This window comes from Oxyura jamaicensis, chromosome 12, assembly GCF_011077185.1.
Source record: "Oxyura jamaicensis isolate SHBP4307 breed ruddy duck chromosome 12, BPBGC_Ojam_1.0, whole genome shotgun sequence".
In the NCBI taxonomy this organism is placed as follows: Eukaryota; Metazoa; Chordata; class Aves; order Anseriformes; family Anatidae; genus Oxyura; species Oxyura jamaicensis.
This window is the reverse complement of record NC_048904.1, coordinates 11,901,625-11,910,841: the sequence shown is the minus strand read 5'-3', so window position 1 is coordinate 11,910,841 and position 9,217 is coordinate 11,901,625.

Here is a 9,217-nt window from a genome sequence, read left to right as displayed (position 1 = left end):
CCTGCTGTCCCCCAAATACTCCTGCACAATGAATATAAGCGGAGAGGACTCCTGTGAGGTTTGGGGGTGTTTTTTCTTTCAATACTCGTGAATTCTTTTCTGTGTTATTTGACGAGCTCTAACCAAAAGCTACCTTTGGGAATGTTCTGTATTCAGAGTCTAATTTAGATGTACCCAATTTAGATGCAAGTTCTCACCATGCATCACTTTTAGAACAAGTTTCTTTGTAAGCTGTTGACAGAAAATGTTTATAGTCCTATTATACTCGAGTAAAAAATGCGAACTGAGTAATGGATGTAATATCTTTTCCTTTGGTTTACTTGAGTTTATTTCCCTGTTGTGCAAAGTTTTGTCCAGATTTTTAAACAAATTCACTTTGTCTTGACTCATGCTTTTTATTCTCCATGAACAGTTTAACAAGCTAAAGTTTGGACAGTTTGCAGAATGCATCTGCTTTGGAGTGATCGAGACAGTATTTCCAGGGAACCAGGATTCCTAAAACCAATTATGTTAATCACAAATGTGGTGCAACTTCCCTGCTTTGGGAACACTGAGATAACAGGTTACCTTTAACTTACTGACACACTTTGAATTTCGACTACTGAATGCTTGCAACAATTTACACGTTGGTATCAGCTATTTGTAGTGCTCAGCAAACAGAATAAAGAAGGTGAAACTCTGAATGATTTTTTTTACCAGTTATTTGCAGGTCTAAAAGTCTTACTTAACAAAGAGTTTCTATACTAGCTAAGGCTAAGCATACACTTAAGATAAGCATAAGCCTGAATGCTTTGCTGAATTCATACTTGGTTAGGTACGTTTTTGCAGTTTTTCTTAATCTGGCCCACAGCTAACAGCTGACTAGTGATACTAAGCGTAACAACCAGGGCTCCAGGGAGGGTGTGGATGCTATTTTTGACCCACTTAAAGTGATTGCTATTCACATTTTGTGTCACTTACAACACGTTACCATGATACAGAGACTCTACTAACAGACCCAAGTTATCTTCTTGATTTAAGGACACCTCACTTTCTTATATGTTTCCAGAGCCGTTTAGTTTTTTACCTTGCTTGGTAGCATTCTTTTCACCTCAGCCTCCAAGTCAGCTGATCTCATTGAATATCGATATGTGAAACAAACAAGTATTCCCTTTACTTTACATGGGTCTTGTTTGCTCTTCCTGGCACTCTGGACGAGTATTACGTCTGCAGGGAGGGTTAGCTTTTAATCTGCATGTTATTGTAACATGTCTCCATCAAGATAGAGGCATGCCCCAGCAGGACAAGGTGCTGTGAAAGTTCAGGTTGTTGCTGCTAGCTTCCAGCAAAGGAAATTATTTTTCAGCCACCCATGTTGAATTGCTAGTGGCCAACACAGAAGCCTTTTGTCAAACAAAAGCTACTGGACCATTGCTATTTACAATGCTCAAAATGCAGTCCAGCCAAACGAGGAAATCAAAGGCAAAATCTTGAGTTTTTCACTGAAGGCTTGATCTTGTTAAGCTTGCCTCATGTGAGAAATCTTCCTTCATGGTATTAGTCCTATCGATTTGAACATGAGCCCAATCCTTTTCCTACCGAAATTCCTGCTGAATAGAGTTAAGAGAAGCCAAAACTTGTGGATTACAGCAGTGAAAGAATATGCTATGAGCGGGCATTACAGGCTTTGGAAGGAACAGAACAGAGTACAGTACACAATTATAAAACACAGGATCATGCTCTTAAACCAAACACTAGGTCCTTACAAACTTCACCTTGGGAATGAGTGGGAGGGAGGCTGTCAAGGCTAAGTCAATGCTGAATTGCAACACACCTGTGCCATAACTTCTGCTGACTTCTCCCAACGTACCTGCCTGTTGACAAACCCCACTTTCCAACGCTTTTTACAACCTTCATGTACAAGCCTTGCTCTTTCCAACAAAAGCAAATGCAGCTTCCAGCTCACGAGGAAAGACACTTAGATTATGACAACCTGCTGACACACATGATAAAAGTGTTTTTACAACTCAAAATAGTCAGAATACCCCTATGAAATATTCTTTCTCACAAAACATGCTGTTTTCTCATTATGTGTGTTGACATTTTTCAGACTGACCTCTGCTAGATATGTTGTTCCGGAGTCCCCATTTAGTGGAACATTTAAACAATAACACTTTGAAGCATGCTCAGTCTCTCTTTTGAAGTCCATTCAGGCTCTGCCCTAGGGTCAGCAGGCGCATTCCAGCAATGATGCACGGACCATCTGCTGTACAAGTTTAAATCCCACTGGTCCTATACCTAGAGGTACTAACATGTTGCATAACTCGCGCTGAAAAACAGCCTGTCAGCTCACATAGGCTCTGGATTTATTCCTATAGTTCTCTTATCCTCCCGCTGGAGGGCCTGCACACAGTAACCTTTGAGTGTGGTTTTTGAGGACTACATATTAATGAGATAAATAATAAGAAATGACATTAAGTTCCTGCATTCAAAATCTTTATTTTCCTTTGCCCGTTTACACCCTGGCTCTGTGATTCCCAGAGATCAGTGTCTGGCAGCTCATTTAGGTGTCTTCTTATTCCAGACTTCTCACTTAGGTGGACTTTGGCTAAGTTACCCTAAATACTGGCCCATGGCTTAGTGTCAATTGATGAGCAAGGGAAAAGCAGGATGGCGCAATACGAAGGGTGAATTTTCCAAGACAATGTCCATGATTCAGATGACCAGCAACAATTTACTTGGGTAGGAATCTGGCATCAAAAAACAGGACAAAATCTCTGCCAAAATATGTCTTTGTCTATATATTTTATCTCATTGTGCTTTAATGTTAACTAGTCATTATTAGACTTAACAATGTATTGGCTAAGGTTAATGTATTTCAGACCCAAGCACTGTTGGTCTTATTGATGCTATGTAAACATAGAAGAAGGAGTGGTCCCTGCCCCTGGGAGTTCAAAATCTAAACTTGGACAATGCACTTCAAACATATGCTATATCCTGCAGGCTGAATTACCAAACTTCAATCAGCATTGGCCTTAACAATTAATTTATGTTGCACATATGTTCTGCATTTGGGGGCATTAGCCCTGAAGGGCCCCTTAGAGGAAATGTGAGTGTATGAGCACGCTGTCCTTTTGATGATGGCAGAAGGACGTGGCAGCAAGCAGGAGGAGGACAGCCCAGACCTCTGGAATGGAGCATGCCAGGAGGGTAAGCATGGAAGGAGGACATAAACAGGGTACATAAGAAGGGGATTTGGAAGTCATGTAGGATAAGCGAAAGGGGAACAGCCACAGGAGAGCAAGGTTGTTGAAGCAGCTGTAGCACTAGTTGAGCACCAAAATAAGTGAGCACATTTCCACTTTTTAGTATCTGTCACTTATTTAGATGCCTCTTGGAAACTGAGCTCTCCGGAAAATCTGTCCTCAATGGTGGGTGCTGAGCACTAGACAATCTGGCCTGTTCATTTTCTCAGTATGTGGTTCATCTGTTCTAAGGAACAAGTCCTTCTGGAAACATAAAAAAAAAAAAAAGGCAGAAAGAAGTGTGGGATACAGAAAAGCACTCAAGCTGCTTTATGGGCTAATGATCAAGAAAGGCAGAACAAGCAAAATTTAATAAATCAGATGAAGTCAAATGTCTAGACACCAGGACCCCTTACAAACATTGCAGTAGTCCTGGAGAAAGGGTTGTCATGAGTTAAAGCACTGAGTCAGAGTCAGAAGACATGAATTAGATGAGCAGCTTTATTTCCCTGCTCAAATTTTTATCTGCCCAAAAATAAGAAGTGGAACAGAAATATCTGCCCCACTACCCTACAGGAGAAAACTGTAAACATTGGTTAGGATCAAAATACTGCCTTGGGAGGAAGAAGCAGCCCATGGGATTGAAAGGAGATCCTCCAAGGCTGTCTGCCTCCACAAAACAGTTGAAAACAACATAAAGGAGCATGAGGGGACACAAAGCTGAAGAGCATAACACAGGACACACTCCCAGGTACACCTTCCCGCTTGTCCTCCAGTGTCAGCAGGGCTGCAGGAATCCAGCCCCCAGCTATGGAGGGACACGGATTCCCATTTGTTAGCCATACCTCACAATGAAGCATGCCATAGCCCTGGTGATGGCCAGTCAACCTTTCAGGTAGACTTGCTCAGACCTTGCTGTCATTTCCGATCTTGTGAACCAAAGCAGTCACCTCCGTAACGCATGTTTTTCTTGCATCACTCCTGACCTTGTCCTTGCGTCTCCCTTGTGGGATCCCGTAAGAGGATTGGGTTGGGCAAGAGGGAGCAACTCCATTATTTGAGCACAAAAAGCTGTGTTCATTAGCAGGCAGGCATCTTATAACCAGTCATGGAAAAAAATGAGTGGATTTGCCATTAAAGCGGATATTCTTGGAGGTTTTCCTCAGTACAACTCCTTCTTTTAAGCTAACAAAAGCAATTTAGAGGCCTGTCCAGTAGCTCCTGAGCTCCAGTCCCAGCTCTGACATGAACTTCTTGTTTTCTGCTACAAGGCCTTAATACTCCACTGCCATGAATCACCCTAGCTCCTTCCACATAAGGTAGTGTTACACCATTTGAAGAATTAATACAGAAATTGGAGTGTCCTACAGAAATACGCAGCAAAATCTCATCCCCAGAGCTGTTTCTGCTCCACAACAGCAAGATGTGTAATTGTGAGCTGTTCTCATGACATTTTAGGCCCACAGAGCAGTTACCTCCTGACAGGACACGTTCCTCTCTGATGGATATCTCTCAGGATAATTAACCACCCTCAGTTGCTGCTGCCAGAGAAGGGAGGGAGCTTTGCAGTGACCACTGCACAGCCGTAGATTACCTCCACAGAGAAGATGCCAGAGACTTGTTTGGTTCGCAATCCAGTTCAAAGGGACCAGGTCAGGAGCTGGTAATTACCCTAACTTTAAACCAGGTTCCTAGTTCACATCCATTGCCATTTTCTAGTTACGTTTGCCCTCTTCTTGGTAAACAGCAAATATCTTCTTGGAAACAGTCTCACTTCTTATGCCAGTGGCAAAATAAACCCCAGCTCATCATGGACATGTCCTTTCCAAAAAATTACCACAAAAATGTCTGAAACCCTATAAAGGCTGTTAATGACTCTAAATCTCCATAAGACTTTTTTTCTCCCTTCCTCTTCCCTCTTTTCTCCTTGCTCTGACAAGCTGGTGAGTTGGGAATGGTTTAAAATACCACAATAGCCATGGCAGGACATCAAGAAAGAAAAAGAAACAGCATTTTGAAATATTTTGTCTAAGGCTTCAAACCCTTGAGATGGTGCTTAACTGACGGGGCTTCACCACACAGCAGCCAGATGATCTCTGCAGCTTTGGGAAATAAGAGAAACTCTGGAGAAGGGTGGGGGGGGAAACAGTCTCTGCCACATTGGTTTTTATTGTCTTATGGATTTTATCACAGTATTGTTCTTTATTTCCTGCTATTTATAGGCTCTCATATTTTGTGCTGCTTTCATGTCTGTGTTATCTGCCTTCCCACGACATGTTTCACCCCAGCTCTTGCCTATAGCTGGGTCCAGAAAGGCCAGACCAATGGTTTTGAGTGGCACATCAGGGCTCATCTTCTGTCTCCAGGCAATGCACGTAAACTGCCCTTTTCTGATGCACTGAGCAATCCAAGACGGGCGATTTAAATGATGGTGGTTGCTCTGCACACTCTTACATAAAGGAGCCAAGCAGTTTGCCTCTGGGCTTTGGGTATCAAAATGACATTTTTTAAGAGCCTTGGACAGTAATTCTGGGGCTGTGTCCTCTGAAGGCCATGTTTTAAAATGGATTAAAATGATCAGCCCTTCAGTACGTGATGATGACAAACACTATGGGAAACTGAATTATTTTACAACTCTTGTCTTTGTGAGAGGTACTGCAGAGAGTGCATGCTACAGGGGCTATTCTCCTCCCGATTCCTCGTGATTTAGGGATGTAATTCTGCTGATCTGAACTAGAAGATGTGGAGTTAGTTCTGGTTTGAACCAGACAGTGAGGTTTGTTAAAGTTGAGTCCCTGCCCTAGCAAACTTACTGCTTAAAAGACGGCTCTGATAGGCCATGGGAATGGAAGTAAAAATGGGAGAGGTGCAGAATAATTCTTAAATCACTGAAGTCAGTAATTTACTCATATCAGTGTCCTTGTACCTCACCCCACAGCAGTCACAAGGCAGCTGAAACACCAAATCAAGGCACAAAGCAAAAACCAGGCCTCTGGTTACGTGGGCTGGAACTGAGTGATTTACCCTCAAATGGTCCCTTTCCTGTGCTTAGAGGGTCTAAGTCTCTCCATCAATCCACAGCTTGCATCATTTCTCCATGTGTACAGAGCAACCTGCCTTGGAAAAATCCATGCAGCTCATTGCCAGTAACAACAGGGGAAAACCCTTAACCTAAACAGAGAGGAACGGTGAGCCCTGCTTTGGGTCCCTTTTACAGTAAGTATCCAGCAGCAGCTGTGGGCTGCTGGGGAATTACAAAGAAAATGAAACACTTTCTTAGTGATGGAACTTTTGGCAACTGGATGTTTGGGCAGGTTGCTGACCACTTTTTGACCTATAGGTTGGTGTAAAAGGGCCTCAGAACATCGTTCTGTGCTGTAGAGCAGTATAAAGGCTGCTGTGTGTCAGTGAGAGTCGCTCCTTTTTGCCTCAAATGGTGTCTATTCTGGGAAGATCCCCTGGAAAAAGAGGTAGAATTTTTCTGTAAGCATTGTGAAGTGCAGATTTCTTATTCAGGCAGTTTCACACAGGTTTCCGCAGTTATCCTTGACTTTCTATAGCAGCCAGACTGGCAGAGGAGACATGATGGAAACAGAAAGCATCTCTGATGTACCAGACTGAGCAAAGATAAAGCACAGTGCAAGGAGAGATTCTGAGGTGGCAAAGCACATGCTCACATTAGTGAGATGTGGGATTCCTTCTAAGGTGATGCTAAAAATCAGATTTAGTTCAAGCCACAAACAACACTAAAACAAATGTCTCACCTCCCAGGTGCCAGTGAGTCCCCAGAGATGTCATATAAAATTTTTAGTGGCCATCACAGTGAAATCATCCATTTCACCAAATGCAAACAATATGGGAAAAATGATGTGGCAATCCTTTTTCATGGCAGGAGAAAAAAACTGCCACTAGGAACACCACAAGGCTGGAAAACAGAGGCCAGACCAACTCTCATCCCATCTGAGGAACAATTAAAAGTGTGAAACCAAAGGTTTCCAGCAGAGACTGCTGCAGAGGCTTAACTGGTACTGCGGCTCTAGAGCAATTGCTGCAAAAACATAGCTGGCCCTCCCCATAAGTGCTGAGTGCCTTGGTGTCTGTGGGGCTCAGCATAGATGGGGGCTGTTACCTCTCCCAAGCCCAGCAATTATGTTCTCCTTCTGCCTTTTGTTTGGGCTGATGAAAACCTGCCTGTTTTCAGTTCAGCGACTGCTACAAGCCAACTCCTGTTTATCTTCTAAGAAGCGCTTTTCAGTGTGTCATCAGATCCTCTCTCGCCACCACCTAAGGCGCATTGACAGGTTGTGGTAATTTTCCAGGCAGACTCTGAAATGGTTATTCACACTTTTATCGTGGTAAGATTAGATTATTGTAATTCTTTATTGGCTGGCTTCCCAAACCAGGCTCTGCACAAACTCCAGATGGTGTGAAATGTGGCCGGCAGGATTTGAGTTAAGAAGGGACGGTCTCATCCGTTCTGTTAAAACCTCTACCTTGGCAACTGGTTAGCCATCAGATTGATTTCAGAAACATCCCTTTTCCCTCTGTGCATGGCTGGGGTCAGGGCTCTGTCAGCAATCTTTTAATTCGTTATGGTCCTGAGCACGTTACCACTACCTGGTAAATAACTCTCTGAAGAGTGATTTCAAGGAGGTTGAGGGTAGCTTAAACACGGTTTCCATCTGCTTGCTCTCCTCTAAAGCCTGCACAAAAGCTGGGCGGGATACAGCAATTACACCCTTTGCAAACATGAGACGAGAGCATCAGGCAGCGATGGGCACTGCTGCTCTTACTGCTCCTGCGCCACGGCCTGAAGAAGCCCCTGTGAGCCCACAGCTGCCTCCTGTGTCAGGCAGCAAAACACGGCCCTCCTCCGGGCACGGCTGGGTAGATGGCGATGCCACGTGGAGGGTGCCTGCCCGCTGTCTTCACCTGGTCCCTGATGCCACAGGGGCAGCCATTTCAACACGGCGTGTCCCTAGTGCTCTTCTCCATTGCAGGTGGTTTGTCTGACTCCTTCTGAGTGCAGCGTGAGCCACCGCCAGGCGCCCAGGCAGGGCCCAGGTTCCCCAGCCCTGCCTCCAGCACTGCGGGGCTGCAGCAGAAGACACAAACTGCTGGTGCGTGCTCCTGTGTGCCATCTTTTGCTTGTGTAAACAGTGGCTACACAAACAATTGGTAGGATAATAACTGCCTTCATACGGAAGAGCACAAATAAAACCTTCCGGTGTTTTGTGCTTTGGTCTCCCTGGAACTTTTCTTTTAGCACAGCATTAAAGGTGTATTCCTTCAGAGTTGATCTGTTTTCAAAACGAGCCCAGGAGTTAAAACCGCCCCTGATTTAGCTCACAATGGGTGAATTCCTACGGGCCTTTCAAGCAAGAGAAAGGCCCTGGGCGGGCTGTAATATAAGCCTAGTAAGGAATGATCATTTGGTTTGTTTTTATTAACTGCTATTTACAAAGCAGTATGTGATTTGCTGCATGAGAGCAGGGAAGGCTGGGGACAGCTTTTGCTGTGCTGTGGAATGGCAATGGTAAACACGGCGCGCTCTGAGCTGTTTACCTTCCCTGTCACTTCTGCAGGGAACCTGTGACCTGCCACTCATGGCTGTGGGTATAGAAGCTGGTGCTTTTGTGTGTGTGTGCGTGTGCGTGCGTGTGACAGCTGACACAGACTGCTTTGGAAAAACAACTGAACCCTTTCGATTAGCATGAAGAGGGGAAAAATTGTATATAAAGAATTGCACTGACTCTGCAAACAGCTACTGCATAAGGTAGAGCATCAGTCAGCTCTGGGGTCATGCTGCATGCCGTTCTGAACCTACAGTGCCACCTTTGCTTTAGAAATTCAGAAACCAGGGGAAGGTGTTAAAGAGACAAAATGTTCCCCCATGTGGATAAAAAGGCATTATTAGGAAAAAACAGTATTGTGAGAGAACAGATGAAGTCAGGATGGCTTATTTGAAATCAAGACAATTTGGAGTTCAGCTA